The 22,486-nt window shown below is 36.4% G+C and overlaps 1 pseudogene; it reads right to left on the bottom strand.

The window, feature by feature from the left end:
- Window positions 1-14,092: 14,092 nt before the first annotated feature.
- On the bottom strand, window positions 14,093-14,211 carry LOC120583468 (uncharacterized; annotated as a pseudogene).
- Window positions 14,212-22,486: the final 8,275 nt, after the last annotated feature.

A 22,486-nucleotide genomic window follows, 5' to 3' on the forward strand; every position in this document is an offset into this window, starting at 1 on the left:
AAACATGATCAGACTGCCTTTGAAACACCAAGAGAAATTCCAACTGGCATTTGATGTCACTTTTGATAAATAGGGTTTTGATTAAAGTAGAGAAGGCTATTAAATGGAATGGAACCCAAGTGTGGAAGTGCAATGTGTGGAATAAAGAGCAGCAGTCCCATATGATGGAGCAAAAAAGAAGTGGATGCGATTGAGGTTAGAAAGGTTCATGAAGCCTATTGAGAAGGATCCTGAATGCCGGGCCAGGATGAACTCAGTCTAGATAACGAAAAAGCATTGATGGTTTTCAAATGCAAGATTGTCATGACCTTATTCTTCTTATGCTTCAGACTAAGTACCTCTAAAGTTCTGCTCTAAAGATTTCTATTTTTACCTTTTAATACTGCATCACATTTTATGACAACTTTTTTTGATATTTTTCTATTGGTTAAATTAAAACAAAAAATGCCCACTAGAGGGTACCCTCATCCCCAATCGTGCCTCTGTAGAAAGAATCGTCTGCCACGCTGGAAAGCAGTTTTCATTTGCATGCAGATTATTTTTTAAAGTCTTTTTTTTTTTTTTTTTTTTTTTTTGTTCAGAAAGAAACAAACCAATCCATACCTCTCCAATTACTATTTTCGTGAAAGAAGGCAATGTGTACAAAATTTTCAGTACCCAATGTCATAACTGGACCCTTTATAATCTGCCGTTTGTATTTTACTTAAGGCAATCATAGTCTACTGAAAACAGAAGAAAGATATGTCTAATGCGAAAAATGTTAAGGATGATTCTAGACTTAATTAACAAGCATCACGAAGTAATTAGACTAATTACTGAATAGTTAGTTCACTATCTCCCACCTGTTACATTAAGCCTTTTAGCAGTTTTATGTAATTTTCATTGGATATTTCTAATGCAGAAAATATCAGATTTGCAAAGAGTACAATATGAAGAAAGTAAGGATTTAATCCTTTTTGCTTGTGTTTCAGATCAAATGGGGAGCCTGTGGCCTTGTGCTGGCAGGCAATGCAGTCATTTTCCTTACAATTCAAGGTTTTTTCCTTGTATTTGGAAGAGGAGATGATTTTAGCTGGGAACAGTGGTAGCATTTTCTGATGAAATGCATTTAATTTCTTAAAATTCATACTATATGTATGTGTGTGCACATGTGGCCTTTTACTATGAAGTTCAATATGCTGGGTTTTTTTTATACCTTTATATCATGTTCACTTAAAGGAGGACTATATGAGAAAGAGATTAATTTTATTCCTAACAAATAGAACACTCCATTTACTCAAGTTGAATTATGTTTTTTTGGCTGTTCATATAGTCATGGTGCTCTCTGAAACTATGGCTGTTCATGTATGCAGTGCATCTACACCTTTTGCCTGGGGATATGCCTGGGTAGGAGCAGGTCTTAGTTATGCTCAGGACTCACAAGATACACTTGTGTCCAAGAGACACAGAGGTGACTCCCTCTTTGTGCGGTAGACCCTTGCTTCTCAAAGTGTGGTCTCATAGACCAAGAACATCATCATCTCCTAGGAGCTTATAAATGCAGAATCTGAGACCCCACCTCAGACCCACTTTGATGAGATCCCAAGTGAATCACATGAGAAGCTCTGTCATAAAAGAATAAGCATTACATATAGGTTCCTTTTCCTCCCCTTGGCTGAACCATTTAACCTCTCTGAGTGTTAGTTGCTCATTTGTAAAACTCGTTTCACCTGCCCTCATGTCGAGGCCTAGTTCAGACTCTCTTTGTTATTTGTGAAATGTCCAAACCTGTAATGTATAGGTCGTCTCAGTAGAGAGCAGCTATGCCTCCACACTGTCTGAAGGGCAATGACCGCTTTCACAGTGCTGGGTGAACAGAATAACCCCAGAGCCCCACTGGGATGCAGGAGAGGAAGGCCAGGCTGGAAACAGTCCCTGCTGTAGCAGGATGGGGAAGAATAGGTAATTTTGTTTAATTTTCCTTTATAATCTGTTACTTCCATCTGCTCCTTCCCTATGCTGCCCCACCTTTCCCCGCTCCACCAGTACACACAGTCCCAGCAGTTCTGATTTGCCCTTCTTCCTGACTCTGGTGTCTCCTTTCTATAGAGACATGGAACCAAGTAAGCAAGCAGACGGGGAGCTGCTTCATTTCACTTACGTGTTGATGTACTTACTGTCTTTCCTGTAGGACTTTATACACATACACATACCTATAGAACTTTATGCCACTTTTAAATGAATCATTAGGAGTACGTGTCATGCTGGATCCTGTAATCACAGTTTTTCTAGCTTAACTTTATGTCCAAGACCTATTAAGAAAGCGAGATATGGGAAATAGAACCACTTAATCAGAGTATAAGCAGTGATTTTACAGCATTGTTAATGTGTGAACTGACATACATTCAAAACACAGAACCCTTGAAGTTTGTAATCTTAATAATTAGCACACCCCCTGGAATGATGCTGGGACCAGAAGAAGATAAAAGTGATCCTTAAAAGGACAATATGCAAAGTAATATTTTGACCTTGTGCATGATTTTTTGTTTTCAATGTTCTGTGTACATATAGAATTATTAAAGTTGTTTTTTCCAATATTTATATTAGAAAAATTATACACTTTATAATTTTAACCAGAATTTTAAATAACATTTGCAATTATTGTATTATAATAAATTTCACTTTTAACATAAAAGAAAAGTTTAATTTTAGAAGTCTTTATTCTGATATAGCCTTACTTAAAAGATATGGGCAGTTTCTGAAATGGGCAGTTTCGAGCAATATTCTGTCCTGCAATGGAACACTAGCAATAAGTTTTAAGATTCTATGTTGAAAGTCTAGATGGCTTGTAATAGTTTTTCTTTTCTTAAGATGGAAATAGTGTTTAATTTATATTATCTTTTGCAAAAATATCTTTGTTGCTTATATACATTTCAAATAACCAAAGTAGCCTTAATGTGTAGTCTTAAAACATTGCCTCTTGATCGTATTTCCAAAATGATTGATATAAAGTACTTGCATATAGAATATTGGTGTCTATTCCCTAATAATGGAATGGTTTGTTGAAATAGTAGATTATTGGATTTGCTATGTATCTGAAAACAGACAATTGTTTGGAAGTGACTACATTTCATTTAAATGATACATGTCAGTAGGGAGTATTGCTATATATATGAATGTACAATATAAAAGTTTCATCTTGGTGACAAATGTTGGCATTTTTTTTTTCTTATAAAAGTTTAATTTTTTTTCTATACACCGTAAACTATATTTTGGAGATTCAAAGCACATTGACTACATTCTGAAACTGAGATTACACATAAAGAATTGCCTACAAGTAAGTAATCCTATGAAAGAATTTTCTATCACTTTCCAAACAACTGGCTTACAGGTAGACTTTGAAACACTTTTCTCACAGAAACAATATTATGCATTGGTGATTAAGTTCCCAGGCCAAGCCTTTGAGGAGCAGTAAACCCGAATGTTGCCGACCTATAGTAGTCAAGGTGCCTGCCTGAGATTTGGGTCTTGGAAACAGGGTAGGGTGAACAGTGGAGGAGGGAGAGTAAATTTCCACCTCTTTCCCAAAGAACATGGTCTTTCTTACTTCAGTTTTTGCAGCCATTTCCATCCCCTAATGGTCTTGGGGTCCAGGTACACTCCTGTGAGATTTGCTGGCTTCCTCTCCTGACTCAGGGGCTCTCCTTGCCTGCCCCACCTCCTGAGGTTCCTCATATTCCAAAATCACCCACCTTTCTACTCCTACAAATCAGTTTTCTTAGTAGAGCTGATATCATGTGGTGAGAAGAAGAAAGCAATCTGATCAAACTTCTTCCCAGAAAGAATGAATGACTTGGGCTCATCTTCCCCACATCTGAAACTCACTAGTACCTACATCGTGCAATTACCACATGGTGCTGCAGCTGCATTTTTCCAAGGACATGACTCGGAACCCGATGACTTTCTCAGAAAATGGTAGTGCTCCAAAGCAAAGTGGAAAAAGCATTCCAGCAGTTTATAGAAGATCATAATTTCTTGTAACGGGGTAACCCTGTCATATACCTTCCTCAGGTTGAGTTTTCAGCTGGTCCTACTTATCGTAGTTGTTTCTTTTCCTTCACTTGTGAACCCACACATTTTTCTTACTGTCTCAAGAAATCTTTATCTCTGAGGTGTCTTCTCAATGAAGACTATTCTAGAGAGTAGCTGAAATGTTTTATTAAATTGATAACATTCCTTATGCTCTTGGGGGTGACTAGAATAGAAAAGACAGACAATAACAAATGTTGCCAAGGATATGGGATCATTTGGACCCTCATAAATTGCTGGCGGGGATGTAAAATGGTAGTTCTTCAAAAATGCTGAACACTGAGTTACCACATTGACCCACAAATTTCATTCCTAGGCATATACCCAAGAAAAATGAAAACATATATCACATAAAAACTTGTAAATGAATGTTCATAGCAGCATTATTCATAATGGCCAAAAAGTAGAAACAATTCAGAGTCCATCAACTGATGAATGAAAGAGATGAAGTACTAATACATGTTACAATAGGATGTTACAATAGGATGAACTTTGAAAATATTGTATTAAGTGAAAAAAAAACCCCATATATTGTATAATATCATTTATCTGAAATGTCTAGAATAAACAAATCCATAGAAAGAGTGTATGTATGTGGTTTCTAGGGGTTGAGGGAAAAGGAAGTAAGGAATGACCGCTAATGGGTACAGGGTTTCTGGAATTAGTGGTGATGGTTGCACAGCTCTTTAAATATATAAAAAGGCATTGATTGGACTGTACACTTAAAAGGGTGAATTGTGTAGTATGTGAACTTCATCTCAAAAAACCCACAAAAAAATTCAAACAACAAAAAGAAAAGTAGAAACAATCGAAATGCCTAATCACCTGATAAGTGTGGTACAAACTTATGAGTGATGAAATTGTTCTAAATTGATTGTGGTGATGTCTGTGGAACTCTGGGACTGTATAAAAACTATTGTACGCTTTAAATGTGAATTTTATGGTATGTTGGTTTATATATCAATAAATCTGCAAAACATAATGAATTAAAGAAGGAACTCTGTCTGAAGGTCAAAAGTATATCCATTATTCTAGGCTTTGTGGGACAATATTTTCAGGAATCCAGCCAATATCAAAATAATTCAGATTGTGAGAAGGTTTTAATTTACCTGCATTGTCATTTTTCTAGATTTTGTAATATCTTATTTCTCAGATTTTTTAAATTTGAAAATTTTAAATTTATTTTAAAACACTTTTTTTAAAGGAAGACTCCAGAATTGTGTGTCAGGCCCAACAAAATCTAAGATTGTCCCTGGCCATTACAGTGATCAGAACAGACAAAATCACTTGCCGTATAGAACTTATATTTCAGGGAGAGAAGAAAAATAAAAACGAGATAAAATAATTTATGTTAACTATAATTGACAAATGAAGTAAAAGAAAATACACAATATGATAGGTGGCATGGGGGGAAATATAGTAGGGAAGGGGGATAAATAGTATATTAGGCCTTGCGACTTTACATAGGGTGGCCATGTAAAGACGCCATTTGAGTTCCAAAAGAAGTGAGACAGCTGTGTGGATTACTGAGGGAAGTGGCAATATTTGTGAACATCCTTAATTCTTTAACATGCTTTTCTGGAAGAGCAAAGATAGATTGAAGAGTATACACATTTTTCATGTTGCCAAATCATTTTCTTGCTCAGTAGTTCTTGAGAATGCTCTTTCCCTACCAAAATATGTGTTTTCATATTGAAAATAATTGCTAATTCAGAAAAAAAACCCCTCATTGTTATTTTAAATTGAACATATATTTAAAAACTGATAATACTGAATTTTTTGTCATACTTTTTTTTTCCCTCGTGAATTGTCTGCATTTCTTTTAGGGCATTTGTCTTTTTTATTGATTTGAAAGTTTTTCACATACTAATATCCTAAGCTTTGTTTCTTGTATTTTGTAAATATCTATTTTTTTATCAGAAAATAGACTAGCTCAAGGTAGTCCTGTGATTTTTAACTTTATGTAATATTTCTACCTACAGAATTTTCTAAGTTTTCTGCAGCCCAATATGTTAATCCTGCCTCCCCAATCTGAATTTGCATATATTCTTAGAAAGATCTTCCCTCTTCCAAGAGAGGAAAAATGCATTCTCCTAGAGCATTTATAGGTTCATTAAAAATACATTTATCTTTAATTCATCGAGAATTTACCTTGGTATGTGATATCAGGCAAGAGTACTTTTCCTGATATCTTTAGCCTGGCATCTTAACAAGTTAGTAAATTAGTTAAATAATTTGTATAATTTCAAAGACTACCTTTAACACGTAGTAAAAATTTATGTCCACCTAGTTTATTTTGGGATTTTAAAAAAATTTATAGATTCCTGAACTGGTACCACATTTTTTAAAATGTATGCCTTCATATGTTTTTAAGTTTGGTAGAATAGTCTGCACTGATTTTTCCTTTGTTTTTTCATTAAAAAATATGCCAACTAGCTTTGGCATTTTATAGTTTGAGAAATAAAAAAGTGTAAGTGAAACAGCTCAATCTAGGAAGTGAAGTTATGTGTGTCGATGTAAGAATCGTCCAAACCTGTAGAGAATTTTAATGAGTTTATTTGAGCCAAACTGACGACAATTGCCAGGAAGCAAAATCTCAGTGGATTAAGAAAATGCTCCAGAGAATGGCAGTTTTGCAGCTTATTTTATACATTAGAATCAAAGGAGGAAACGTAAGGAGGGTTCATTGGTGGTAGATTAAGGGGACAGGAGAAAGCAAAGCAAGGAAATCTCTGGAATTGGATAAAAAGTAAAACGGGACACACATTTCTTTTACATTGGTGGGTACAGGAGAGTTAATAACTAATATTTACAACACATAGAGTTGGTGTGTGGGAGACAAGGTAACCATGAGGGCTTCTGTGGTCTCTTGCTCTGGTGTGGTAGGCTGTGCCCTGAGGGGTCTGGAAAATATAGATTACTCTGACATTCCAAGGGTAGGTTATCTTGCATGCAAAGAGACAATAGACAGGCTTACCTAAGGTAAAGACTGACCTTCCTCAAGAAAGCTACAGGCCCAGGATGTGACTAGTGGCCATGACCTGCTTTTAGTTAGGGATTTTTATGTTCAGATCATCCTTTGTGGTTACTTTTGGTCTCTGAGTTTGTGGGGCTGGCCTTCCCTGAGCCTGTCGGGTTTAGTATGTGGCCTTTTTTTTTTGGTCTGCATATGCTAGTTGGGACTCTGGCCAGGTTATGGTCGCTGATGAGAGGGTTGAGTTGGAGAGTAAGTAAAGTGGCTGTTATGGATGAGTGAGGCAGTAGCCACTGGTACCTAAATTTTGGCGACTGTTAACTTGACTAATTCAGGCAATGTCAGGAAATTTTTGTTTTCTCTTTTTCTAAATAGTTCTCTGAAATTATTCTCATGCAGATTAGAAACTGCTCACAACAGTCAGTTCTCATAGGCTTTTATTCTAAACCAAATCAGTCAGATTATAAAATCCATTGTTTTTGAAAGGACTCAAGTGATTATCCAGGTGCTCAAAAGCTTTTAGAGAACTGTTGAATCTCATGTATTTCTGGGCAGCATTAGCAATAGAAGTGTTTCATTTTACATGTTTTGTCAGATGAAATTGACTTTGGTTTGGATTTCTTTTTTTGGAGAGAGAAATATTTTAATCAGGTCAAATACAGCTAGCACATAGTAGGAACTGAATAGGAAATGGCAATTAAATTGATATGAGTTACTTAGGGAAGGGTTAGTATAGAAAGATTAAATAACTTTGGTGAAGAATAGGTTTATTTTGTTTAAAGAGATTAGATTGTGATCTATATTTTTATCTCTGCTTTTTAGTCCCTGGCAATTTAGGACTCTGTGGTGTCTTATTAAAGATGTCTTTAACTGATTTTCAAATTTGCCTCTTTCAACACAATGAGAAATTCTCAAGTTCTTCCTTTGCAGCTTGCTTGGGTGTGACACACCTCTAACCAACATGAAAATAAAGAGTGAGCTGATAACTGAATTAACATTAACTCACAGGTGGACCAGAATATTTATGTGCTTTGTTGTGCTATCTTAATATTTTAAAATGCATGTTCCTTTACCTTCATTCAGCACTTTTAAAAATGGAATGTTTGGGTTCATTCTTGATAAATTGTGAAAAGCTTCTTTTACAATTTCTTTTTTTCCCCCTCTCTACTTTTCTATTAAGATTAGCCTGTGAATGTATGTCTTTCTGAACAGTCAGAAAAGTGATTCTAGTGTCACAAGAATGAATCATAGTCCAGAAATTCAGTTCAACAACGATCTCATGTGATGTGTCAACCTGACTTACTGGCCATGGGATACCAGTATATTTGGTTAAACATTATTCTGGGTGTGTCTGTCAGGGTGGTTCTGTATATGATTAACATTCACATCAATAGACTGAGTAAAGTAGTTTGTCCTCCCCAGCGTGGGTGCCCTCATGCAGTTTGTCAGTGGACTGAATAGAACAGAAAGGGGTGGGTAAGGGAAAATTCTCTCTCTCTCCTCTCTCTTTCCCCCTAAGCTGGGATATTGGACTTCTCCTGCCTTCATAATTTCTCTTGGACTGGAACTTACACCATCAGCCCTCCTGGTTCTCCGACTTTTGGCTCTTCTGCATTTCCAGTTTGCTAACTGCCAAGTTTTGGAACTTCTCAGCTTCAATATTCACATGAGCCAAATCCTTACAATAAATCTCTTTTCATATCTCTATCTTAATTTCTATCTCTATCCTTATCTCTAATCTCATCTATATCCTATTGGTTCTTTGGAGAACCAAGACCAATGATCTAATTTACTTATTTTTCTTATATCAACTTCTACTCTGTGCCTCCTACCTCATTGGACTGATGGGAAATTCAACTCCACTTTTCTTGGAGTTGAGACCTAAGGTCTGAGAGAACTCAGACCTTAAACCAATGAGTGAGTTTTTTGCCTCCCTTATCATTGATCCTTGCCCATCATGAGTCACTGCTGAGATACTCATGGCCTCCGATTACATGATCTCTTTAGGACCACTGGTTTCTGCACCTTTGAGGCCACCATTGGTACAAAGGTATCTGATGAGGCTTTAAACCGTAAGGCTTCTTTCCCTTTCTGGTTTTGCCACCTTCTCAGAGTGCTGCCAGGGAATAAGGCATGGTCATCATTGCTTATGGGATATTCAGATATACATCCCTGAACTGAATTAAATATTGTTAAGAAGTCAGTTCTCCCCAAACTGATCTATAGATTCAGTACAATCCCAATCAAAATCCCAGAAAGATTTTTGGAAGAAATTAATATACTACCTGATTTCTAGACTTACTATAAGATTGTACATTAGTTCAGACAATGTGATATTAGAGAAAGGACATTCATATAGATCAATGGAATAGCATTAAGGATTCAGAAACAGATCAATTGATTTTTTATTAAAAAACCATTCTAAGCTGAAGAGACATGGCAATGAACAGGACACATTCTTTGTTCTTAGGGAGCTTACCTTCAAATGGGCAAGACAAATAATTTTTTAAAGTAAAAAAGAAAGTGAGTAATAAAATTTGACCGTGGAGAATGCCATGAGGAAATAAATCAGGATAAAGGCATAGGGAATGACTTACAGAAAAGGCTACCTAAATAGGATAGATAGAGATGATTATTGAGCAGAGATTTGAATAATGAGAAGGAACAAGCATGATGACGGGACTTACTTTTAGGGTGCAATTCTGATTTTTTTTGTTTATTCATTTTTTCAATAAAGTTTTGTTGAGCACTTACTATGTGCCAGATATTCTAGAACCTGGTGATACAGCAGTGAATGAAATAGACAAAAAACCCTGCCCTAATACAGCTTATTTTTTTGTAGAGAAGCAAAGAATAAGCTACATAAATAAGTAAAATGTATGGTACATTAGTGGAAATGGTAAGGCAAGACAAAACAAAACAAAACAAAAAACGAAGGGATAGAGATAATGTATGTGAGTGTGGGTGCGGGTGTGGGCAAGTGATAGTGGTTTCCACTTAAGATACAGTGGCTAGGAGAGGCTTACTTAGAAGATGACGTTTGAAGGAAGTGAAGAATGACTCATGAAGTTATGGGGGTGGCAGTGGGGAGTAGAGGTTCCAAGAAGAGGAGTGAGCAGGTGGGAAGATCCTAAGCTGAAACATGCCTGATGGCTGACAAGGAGCACTCAGGGAAAGTGGAGGGAGGTAGTGTGTACAGGAGCTAGACAGATACTATGGGCCTTATTGTAATGACTTTGACTTTTAGCGATACAAAGGCATTAGAGGGATTTGAGCAGGAGTAGTGATATGACTTAGCTTTTAATGGGATTCATTTAATTGTGTTGTAATTAAAAAGAGGGAAAAACCGCTTTGCTTTTCCAAATTAACTGTTTGTCTTTGAAAGAAGGAAAAAAGAGACCAACAAAGCACAGAAAACATAAACAAATGCATTTTGTTCAGGGACAGACTGAGGGTGAATCACAGACACAGAATCAGTTATGTCCAAAGTACTCAGGAAATGGCTTGGTCCCTAATTAATCATTCCATGTTGTTAAACTCTGTGGAGATAAATTTAGCTGGCAGTAGGTGGAATAAGATGAGTTCTCATGAAAACATGTTTTCAATGAAGTTGGCAAAGAAGCTGTGTAAAACCAAAATAACCCAAACTATGTCCTAATAGTGTTGTATTTGGTGTGCCACATCCCCAGCAGTTCCACTTGGTTTGTCTGTCCCTGAGGCGTGAAGACTGAGGATGTTAACATTTGTTTTAGCAGAAGGGGTGAAATAGCGAGGTAGGTGAGGGAAGGAGATAGTCCAGAAACATGCAGATGCTTGGGTGTTACCACCTCCTTGTGGCAATTCTGAGAAATGACTTTAATGTAATTTAGGCATCCTTACTGTCAGGGCTCATACTTGGTTAAATTTAAACTAACAATAAAAGGAAAGTGATTTCTGAGGATTAGCCCTTGGACTACATTTATTTAATTTATTTAACAAGCAAGGGGGGAGTTGCTAATTTAATGGTTGGCAGCACAATTCTTCTGAGGAGAATGGTTTTTTTTGTTTATTTAAACTCAGAGGAGCCATTTGAACAGTAAGAGCTGGGCCCCAGGACAGGGGAAGGGGTTTAAAATGTTTTGCATAATAAAGCAAGAGAATTTTGGCTTTGCTTCAGAATGAGGAAGGGGTGTGTGTGGTTGGGGTAGAGGGATACATCAGAGGAAGAGGAGTCCAGGGCAAGGAGAGAGAGAAATCCTGCCTGGAAGGGCTGAGGCCTGAGGCTAAACAGTGCCAATGAAACATTCCTTTGAGGATGACAGCCCAAGGACTCGAAAACAGGGATATCTAATAACATTTCAGTTGTTTGCTGAGTAGGGGTGAAATCCTCCCAGCTTCCCCACTTCCTCTTCCTCCCTTGTCCAGATTATCATTCATGCCTTTAATCCAGTGTTTATGACTTGGAGTTCTGGTATATCCAGGGAGATGGGAGGGAGGGGGAGGGGAGATGAAGAAAAGGAGATTGCACGTTGAAATTAATGTAGGCTAAGGGAAAGGAGGAGAGCTGTGGTGTGAGTCACAGGATAAAGATAATTCAGAGTACAATGGACAAAAAGGTGAGTGGAGGAAATATAAGGCATCCCAAATTCCTCAGAAATATTTGTGGGAGAGGATGCTGCTATATGTGGGTTGAGACTTGAAGAAGTTCAGCACAGGCTTCCCAAAGATGTGCCACTTTGGTGTGTGAGTTATTTTGAGCCGAAGGCAATGGAGACCCTGCAGACTCACAAGAAACGTTTACCTCTCCCTTAAAAAGTTTAAATTTGGGGCCTTGCCCATAATAAGAATTATTATCAAAGATGACTTTTTATAACCTATCTAGAGAGCAAGACAAACATCAGTTACTGAATATCTGCTCTACTTATCATCCTGTGATTGACCTTTCCTCCCTTCTGAAGCCCAAGGCACCTTATGCCATCATTAGCTCAGAATGTCATATATACCTCATTTTTTTCCTTTCTGTCTCTGAATCTCTCAGCTATGCAAATGTCTGACTCTTTCATGCATGAGGGGTTCCCATATGTACATATGTAATTAAGTTTGGTTATTTTCTCTATTAAGCTATCTCATGTAGATTTAATTATTAGACTAACTGAAAGAATGTTGAAGGGTAAAGGAAAGTTTCTTCCTCACAGACTCAAGCTAAATTTGTTTTGTAACTATAAGATAGAAAGGTAATTCCCAAAATGTTGGCGGACTTTGGTTATATAAATGTATCATTAGCTAGAACTTTGCCACCTTCAAGGATTTGTGACTCTGAGTTGAAAGAAATTATTATGTGAAAAATATTGCTTAAAAATTTCATGAAATTCTTAGCAGCACTATTTATAAGAGCTCGAACCTGGAAAGAATCTAAATACTCATCAACAGTACAATGGATATGTAAATTGTGGAATTTTTATGTGACATCAAGAAGATTGAATGATCTATAATCACATGCAAAAATCTGAATGAATCTCACAAACATAATGTAGAGTAAATGAGACCAGATCCAAACGGGTACATATAGAATGATTTCATTTGTAGGCAGCCAAAACCAGGCAAAATTAACCTATGCTACTTACTCTGAGGTTAAGATTATAGTAGGAGAGAGTCTTGAAATCCTCAAAAATATTCAGTTTCTTTTAAAAAATTGATTTATTTTTATTTTTTAATTACAGTTGACATTTAATATTATTTATATTAGTTTCAGGTATACAGCATAGTGGTTAGACATTTATATAATGTACAAAATGATCCCCCTGATTAGTCTAGTACCCCCCTGGCACGATCTATAGTTAGTTATTATATTATTATTGACTATATTCCCTATGCTGTACTTCATATCCCTGTGACTGTTACATAATTACCAATTTGTACTCCTTAGTCCCTTCACCTTTTTCACCCAGTTCCCCAACCCCTCATTCATCTGGCAATCACCAGCTTGTTCTCTGTATCTGTGAGTCTGTTTCTATTTTTTTTGTTGTTCATTTATTTTGTTCTGTTGATTATACATATAGGTGAGATCATATGGTATTTGTCTTTGACTTATTCACTTAGCATAATACTCTCTAGGCCAATCCATGTTGATGCAACAATAAGATTTCATTTTTTTGTAGCTGAGTAATATTTTGTTGTATATATGGACTACTTTTCCTTTAGCCCGTCATCATCTATTGATGGGCACCTAGGCTGCTTCCAAATCTTAGCTATTGTGAATAGCACTGCAGTGAAAATAGGAGTGCACATATCTTTTTGAATTAGTGTTTTGGATTTCTTCAAATAAATACCCAGAAGTGGAATTGCTGGGTCATAGGTAGTTCTATTTCTAGTTTTTGAGGAACCTCCAAACTGTTATCCATACTGGCTGTGCCAATTTGCAATCCCACCAACAGTGCAGAAGGGTTCTCTTTTCTCCAAATCTTCGCCAACACTTGTTGTTTGTTGATTTATTGATGAAAGCCATTCTGACAGGTGTGAGGAAATATCTCATTATGGTTTTAACTTGCATTTTTTCGATAATTACTGATGTTGAGCATCTTTTCATATATTTCTTGGCCATCTGTATATCCTCTTTGGAAAACAGACCCTCTGCCCATTTTTTAATTGGATTATTTGTTTTTTTGATGTTGAGTTGTATGAGTTCTTTATAAATTTTGGATATCAGCCCTTTATCAAATATATTATTAGTGAATATGTTCTCCCATTCTGTAGGTTGTCTTTTTGTTTTGTTGATAGTTTTCTTTGCTGTGCAAAACCTTTTTAGTTTGATATAATACCCTTTGTTTATTTTTTCTTTTGTTTCCTCTGCCCAAAGACATATATCAGAAGAAAATATTACTGAAAGCAGTCAGAGTTTACTGCCTGTGTTTTCTTCTAAGAGTTTTATGGTTTTGGGTCTTACATTTAACTGTTTAATCCATTTTGAGTTTATTCTTGTATATGGTATAAGAAACTGGTCCAGTTTCATTTTTTTTTTGCATCTATCTGTCCAGTTTTCTCAACACATCACTTATTATTATTTTTTTTTAATGCCTGCATCACCTGGTATTCCAAGGTAGTCTCCCATCTAAGTACTAACCAGGCCCGACACTGCTTAGCTTCCGAGATCAGACGAGATTGGGCACGTTCAGGGTGACATGGCCATAGACTCAACACACCACTTATTGAATAGACTGTCATTACCTCATTGTATATTCTTGTGTCTTTTGTCAGATTAAATGACCATATAGGTGTGAGTTTATTTCTGGGCTTTCTATTCTGTTTCATTGATCTATGTGTCTGTTTTTATTCCAGTACCTGCTGTTTTGATTATTATAGCCTTGTAGTATAGTTTGATATCAGGTAGTATGATACTTCCAACTTTGTTCTTCTTTCTCAAGATTGCTGTAGCTATTCAGGGTCTTTTGTGGCTTCATATAACTTTTAGGATTATTTGTTCTAGTTCTGTGAAAAATGCCGCTAAAATTTTGATAGGGATCGCATTGAATCCATAGATTGCTTTGGGTAGTTTGGACATTTTAATGATATTCTTCCTATCTGTGAGCATGATATATACTTCCATTTATTTGTATTTTCTTCGGTTCCTTTCTTCAATGTCTTATAATTTTCTGAGTGCAGGTCTCTTACCTCCTTGGTTAAATTTATTCCTAGGTATCTTTTTTTGATGCAATTATAAATAGGATTGCTTTCTTAATTTCTCTTTCTAATAGTTTCTGATTGTTGTATAAAAATGCAACCAATTTATGGGTATTAATTTTGTATCCTGTTATTGAATTCATTATCAGTTCCAATTTTTTTTTTTTGGCAGAGTCTTTAGGGTTTTTTATATGTAGTATCATGTCATCTGCAAATAATGACAGTTTTACTTCTTTCCAGTTTGGATGCCTTTTATTTCTTTTACTTGTCTGATTGCTGTGGCTAAGACTTCCAATATTATGTTGATAAAAGTGGCGAAAGTGAAAATTCTTGTCTTCTTCCTGATCTTAAAGAAAATGGTTTTAGCTTTTCCCCATTGAGTGTGATGTTAGTCGTAGGTTTGTCATATATGGCCTTTATCATGTTGAAGTATGTTCCCTCTATTCCCACTTTGTTGAGGGTTTTTATCATAACTGGGTGCTGGATTTTGTCAATCACTTTTTCTGCATCTATTGATATGATCATCTGATTTTTATCTTTCATTTTGTTTACGTGGTGTATCACAGTAATTGATTCACAGATATTGAATCAACCTTGTATCTCAGGAATAAATCTCACTTGATCTTTTCAATGTATTGCTGAATTCGTTTTGCTAGCATTTTTTTGAAGATTTTTGCATGTATGTTAATCAGGGATATCAGCCTATACTTTTCTTTTCTTGTAATGTCTTTGGTTCTGGAAACAGGGTAATAGTCGCCTCATAAAACGAGCTTGGGAGCCTTCCCTCCTCTTGAATTTTTTGGAATAGTTTGAGAAGGATAGATGTTAGTTCTTCTTTGACTGTGGTAAAATTCACCTATGAAGCCATTCAGTCCTAGACTTTTGTTTATTGGGAGTTTCTGATTACTAATTTGATTTTGTTTGTAGTAACTGGTCTGTTCAGATTTTCTGTTTCTTCTTGATTCAGTCTTGGAAAATTGTATGTTTCTCGAAATTTATCCATTTCTTCCAAATTGTCCAGTTTGTTGGCATATAATTGTTCATAGTATATTCTTATAATCCTTTGTATTTCTACGGTGTCAGTTGTCACTTCTCTTCTTTCATTTATGATTTTATTTATTTGGATCCACTTTCTTTTTTTCTTGATGAATCCAGTCAAAGGTTGATCAATTTTATTTATCTTTTCAAAGAACCAGCTCTTAGTTTCATTGAACTTTTGTATTGTTTTCTTAGATTCTATTTCGTTCATTTCTGCTCTGATCTTCATTAATATTTTCCTCCTATTCACTTTGGGCTTTGCTGTTCTTTTTCTAGTTTCTTTACGTATAAGGCTAGATTATTTATTTAAGATTTTTCTTGTTGCTTGAGGTAGGCTTGTATTGCTATGAATTTGTCTCTTAGAGCTGCTTGCACTCTGTCTCATAGATTTTGGGTCGTTGTATTTTCATTTTCATTTGTCTCAAGGTATCTTTTGATTTTTTTCTTTATCTCATTGTTAACCCCTTCATTGTTTAGTAGCATGTTATTCACCCTCCATGCGTTTGTGTATTTTCCATTTTTTTTCTTGTAGTAGATTTCGAGTTTCAAACCATTGTAGTTGGAGCAGATGCTTGATGTGATTTTTATCTTCTTGTGATTACTCTTGGAAAATGTTCCATGTACACTCAAAAAGAATGTATATTCTGCTGCTTTCGGGTGAAACATTCTAAAAATATCAATTAAATCCATCTGGTCTGGTGTGTCATTTAAGGCTGCTGTTTCCTTGTTGATTTTCTGTCTGGAAGATGTCCATTGGTGTCAATGACTGTATTACTGTCTATTTCTCCCTTTATGTCAGTCAGTATTTGCTTTATATATGTAGGTGCTCCTATGTTTTGTGCATATATGTTTACTAGGGTTATGTCCTCTTGTTGGATTGATTCCTTTATCATTATGAAATGTTTTTTTTTTTTTTGTCTCTTATCATAGCCTTTGTTTTAAAGTCTATTTTGTCTGATATTGCTACCCCAACTTTTTTTCCATTTCCATTTGCATGAAATATCTTTTTCCATCCCTTTACTTTCAGTTTGTGTGTGTCTTTTGATCTGAAGTGGGTCTCTGGTAGATAGCATGTGTATGTGTCTTGTTTTCTTATCCATTCAGCTATGTCTTTTGATTGAGCATTTAATCCATTTACATTTAAAGTGATTATTGATAGGTAGCTAGTTATTGCCATTTCATTATTCATGTTTATGCTTCTTTCCCTTCTTCTTAAAGAAGTCCCTTTAACATTTCTTATAATACTGGCTTGTTGGTGATGAATAATTTAGCTTTTTCCTTTCAGGAAGCTCTTTTTTCACCTTCAATTTTAATTGATAGCCTTTCTGGGTAGAGTAGTCTTGCTTATAGTCTTCCTTTACATCACTTTGAATATTCTGTGCCAATCTCCTCTGGCTGCAAAGTTTCTGCTAAGAAATCAGCTGACATTCTTATGGGAGCTTTCTTGTAAGTAACTAGCTGTCTTTCTCTTGCTACTTTTAGGATTCTCTCTTTGTCTTTAAGCTTTGGCATTTTAATTATGATGTGTCTTGGTGTGAGCCTGTTTGAGTCCTTTTGTTTGGGACTCTGTGCTTCTTGGACTTGCATGTCTACTTCTTTCTCCAGGTTAGGGAACTTTCCCATCATTATTTCTTCAAATAGGTTCTTAATCCCTTGGTCTCTCTCTTCTCCATCTGATACTCCTATCATGTGAGTGTTGGTACATTTGATGTTGTCCTAGAGGTCCCTAAAATTACTTTTATTTAAAAAAATTTTTTTTTCTTTTTGCTTTTCTGATTGGGTGTTTTATGCTATCTTGTCTTCCAAATCACTCATTTGATTCTCTACTTCATCTAATCTGCTGTTGGTTCCTTTTAGTATATTCCTCTTTTCAGTTATTGTATTCTCCATTTCTGATTAGTTCTTTTTTATGGTTTCTGTGTCCTTTTTTATGCTTACTATCTCTTCGTTGAAGTTCTTACTAAGTTACTTGAGCATCCTTATAACCAGTGTTTTGAACTCTGTATCTTGTATGTTGCTTGCCTCCTTTTTGTTCAGTCCTTTTCTCCTGTTCTTTCATTTGGGACATTTTTCTTTGTTTCCTTATTTTGGCTGCCTCTTGATGTTTGTTTCCATGTATTAGGTAGATCTGCTATGTCTCTCAGTCTTGACCAGGTGGCCTTAAATAGTAGTCTCCCTGAGTACCTGCGCTGGGTGCTTCAGGAGTGTCCCCTCTGTGGGTTGTGTATCCTCCTGTTGTAGTTGAGCCTTGATTGCTGTTGGCACATCAGTGGGTGGGGCTGACCCTCAGGCTGACTGGCTGTGAGGATTGGCCATGACCATAGCAGACGAGTGAGATTTACTCAAGAGGGCTCTGGTGCCTGCTGAGACCACCCTTTGGATGTGCCACTTGTGGGGTTAACCAGGTGGTGCTGTGTTGTGGTCTGAAGCAGGCCTCTCTGTGTGTTGGTTCTGGGCCTCTTGGGAGGAGCTCCTGTGGAGGCCAAGGTCAGCTGCTGCCTATAACTGGCCTGGGGCTACTTGGGAGGTGCTATAAAGTGATCTGCAATTCGTTGCTGCCTGTGCTGAACCCGGAGACACATGGGAGCGACCATACTGCAAACTGAAGCTAGCTGTCACAGTACTGGGACTGGGGCACCTCAGCAAAAGCTCAGGGCACTCCGAGGCCTGCCCTCACCTGTCTGCTGCTCATAAGGCTCAGCCGCTGACAGAGCTTCAGGTGGTATGTAAGTTGGATGAGGTGGGGTCTCAGGGAGAGTCCAGGGTGGGACAAGTGATGTTCAACAGGTTAATGCAGATTTAGGCTTGGCACCAGTGCTGTGCTGGAGGCCATTCAGCAAAAGGCTCGGAGTGCATTGAGGCCAGCTGTTACCTGCCTGGGTACTGCAGACCCCTGAGAGTTGTCCAAGAAAAACTGCAGTGTGGGCTAGGGCCAGCTGCCAGCCACCGGAGGTGCCTCCAGAAGACATGTATGAGGCTGGCTGCTGAAAGAGCCTTCTGCAGTGCACAAGTTAGGTAGTGGGAGGTTCTAGGGGAGTCGCCATGGTGGAGTAAGAGGATTTCCTCAGGCCAATGCCAATTCATTTTAGCCGTGTGGGAGAGGGCTCAACATTGGAAAGATGGCGCCTGCCTGAGGCTGCATGGAAGGAGGGTTCAACACAGGGATAATGGTGGCTGTCCCTCTAACCCTTGCCCTGAAGCCACACAACTCAGTCTCTCCCTGTATGTCTCTGGTGCCTTCTGAGTCACTGTCCTTCCACCAGAGCCCAAGGTGAGAACCTATGAGTGAGTCTGTGCATGGGCTTTTTAGGAGGATGCTTGGGTTTCTAGCAGCCTTCTGTCTCATCCGGAGACTTGTAATCTCTGCTGATTTTCACAGCCAGATGTTGTGGGTGCTTCTCTTCCTGGCACCAGTGCTTCAGGATGGAAAGCTAGGTGTGGGGCTGGGGCCCCTTTCTCCTCAGTGATGAACTTCGCAGCCGAGATATCCCTCCTGATTCTCAACTGGATTCTCATACATGGATGTGGGGCCAGCCTATTTCGTGTCTTGTCCCTCCTACCAGTCTTGACATGGGTTCTTCTTTTATATCCTTAGTTATAAGACTCCTGTTCAACTAGTCTTCAGATGGTTCTCTAGGTTAATTGTTCTATAATTTAGTTGTAATTTTAATGTGGTCATGGGAGGAGGCAAGCACAGCATTTACCTACTCCGCTATTGTGCCCAGACTCTGTTCAGTAATGTTCAGTTTCTTGATCTAGTGATGGCTATACAGCGATTTTAAGTTTGTGAAAGTTTACTAAACTGTGCATTTACAATAGTCCACTTAAAATTTTCTATGTGTATATGTAAAGGAAACCTTGCTTCTGTGTTTCTCTTGTTAATGTAAGACTTTCCAAACCTATAAAGAATTTTTTTTAATAAGAGTTTATTTGAGGAAAAACTGACAGTTTCCAGAAAGCAAGATCTCAAATGCTTAGGAGACTAGCAGTTTTGCAGTTTCTTTTATGCATTTGAAATTAAAGAGGGAATGTAAGGGAGACTACATGAATGGAGGAGAAAGTAGGGTGGGATCAGATTACAGAATAGTTAAGATTATGTGCCCTCTTGAGAATGGTTACAGTTTTAGGAGTAGGGGTCTGAAAAGAGACATTTCAAAGTGTTAACCTAGATACACAGAAACAACGGATAGGGCTTGCATAAAGCAAAGATAAGCCTTTTACTAAAGAAGTTATATACCTAGGACATGACTCCCTACTATGACCTGCCTAGGTAGGAATTTATGATTCATTATAGCACTCTTTTTTCATTCACAAAGTTAACTCTCATGTGCGGCACAGGTTAAAAACCCTTTGACAAGCTACAGAGATTGTACATGTCACCCCTGGCTATGTTTACTGTTTTTTTTTTTTTTAAGCCAATAGTAAATAACTTAATCAAGAGCAACTCAATTGAAATTTGCATTTTGTGTAAAGAGAATGTGACTTGTTTAGAGAAGTTAATATGCTGTACGTGTGGCAAAGTTGCTGCCAAATGTCATTCATCCTTTTGTCTTTCTAACTCCAAGCAGTGTTTCTTGTTCTTGTGTCCAATACAGTGTGAGTAAGATAATGTTGGGAGCTGGCTGTAATTTCATCTTCCTTCTTGAAGTCTTTTATAATGTGAGGTTAATGAATAGATCTGTGGTTAAACTCATTACCAGGAATAGTCAATATATATTTCCCCTGTGGAGATTTTGGTGATTACGTTAACTGAAGAGAGTTTTCTTAAACTTCAGATCTTTCAATATATTAGCAATTTTAGGGTTAGAGGTCTATGACCTGTAAAGATGTTAAAATTAGTTAAACAACAACAACAACAACAACAACAATAACGTTCATTTCAGCAAATAAATAAGAAAATGTCAACTTAAAATAGAAGATTAAATCAATTACTCCTTTACATGTTTTTAATTAACCAGCTAACTCTTAACAGGTGAAACTCTCTTAACACTATAAGTACATAAAGTATTAAATGTGAAAGTTTCATACAAAAACATTAATATTATGGGGTTGATTCTCTTCAACATTTCTATGCTTAATTTTAAATCTTTCTGAGGATAAAGTTATTTTCCAATTTAAAAAAATATGTAATCTCAAGTTATTTGAAGAGATATTATTTAGTCAAACAACATTGCATAATGACTAGAGATATTAGCCGAGTTGCTGACTCTATTCCTGTCTGAGGTACCAATGAATCTTTTTACTTGATTAAATATTTAGGAGCAAGTTTTCTGGGTTAAATGGTAAGTGTGTGCATTTAACTTTGTAATAAACTGCTGTTTTGTTTTCCAAAGTGGCTTTACCATTTTTCATTCCTATCAGCAATGTATGAGGATTTCAGTTCTCTGCCTCTCTGGTACAAGGAATTGTCAGGTCTTAAATTTTAGCCATTCTAATGGGCATGCAGTAGTATCTCACTGTGGTTTTAATATGAATTTCTTTGATGACTAATGATGTTGAGAATCTTTTTATGTACTTATTTATTATCTCTATATCTTTAGTTAAATGTTTATATTTTTGGCCCATTTCTTCATTAAATTATTTGATTTCTTAATACTGAATTTCGAAAGTTCTTATATATTCTTGATATAAGGCTTTATCATTTATGTGATTTGCAAATATTTTATGTAGACTATGGCTTGTCTTTTCATTTTCTTAATGGCACCATTGGAAGAGCAGAAGTTTTAAATTTTGAGAAAATTTACCAATTTTTTTCTTTGATAGATCATGGTTTTGGTATTATCTTAGATGTATTTATGTAACCTAAAGTTATAAGAGTTTCTCTTATGTTTTCTTCTAGAAGTTTTATAGTTTTAAGTTTTAGATTTTAGTTTTATGGTCTAGTTAATTTTTTTCATAGAGTATGAGTTATAAATCAAGTTTTTTTTGTTTTTTTTTGCATATGGATATCCAATTGTTCTGGCACCATCTGTTGTAAAGACTATCTTTCTCCTTAAATTGCCTTTGCATTTTTATGCAGGGTAAATTTACATAAATTTGTAGGTCTGTTTCTGGATTCTATGATCTGTTCCATTGAATTTTTATGACTACCATTTCTCTAATACCACACTGTCTTGACTAATGTAGCTCTATGTATAATAAGTCTGAAAATCAGATGATATATTGGGATTCACAAGAAATCCTGCTGGGACTTTAATTGGAATTGCATTTAACCTGTAGATCCCTTTGGGGAGAATTGACATTTTAACAATATTGAGTGTTCTAATCTATGAACATGTGAGTCTCTCCATTTACTTAGTCTTCTTTGATTTCGTTCCCTAGTGTTTTGTTGCTTTCAGCAAACAAAACTTGGATATATTATATTAATCCCTAAGGAGTTTGTATTTTTTGTGCTCTTATAATTAAAAAATTTTTGATTTCTAATTGTTCATTGCTAGTATATAGAAACAGGATTAACTTAAATTTTTTTTTGACTTTTGTGATTTTGAGAGGTCTCCAAGATTATATTCAGTTTTAATAATTCACTAGAAGAACATACAGAACTCATCAGTGTTCACGGTTATCGTTTGTTATAGAAAAAAGGATATAGATTGAATTCATCAATGGAATAAGGCACAGAGGGCAGTTTCCAGGAGAGATCACATACAGAACTTCAAGTTGTCCACTCCCACTGGAATTGTATGGACGGCATTTATTTTTCCCAGCTACAATGTGTTATAATATGCAGTGTATTGTTATTGTCAACCAGGG

This window comes from Pteropus medius, unplaced genomic scaffold (assembly GCF_902729225.1).
Source record: "Pteropus medius unplaced genomic scaffold, Ma_sr-lr_union100, whole genome shotgun sequence".
Lineage (NCBI taxonomy): Eukaryota > Metazoa > Chordata > Mammalia > Chiroptera > Pteropodidae > Pteropus > Pteropus medius.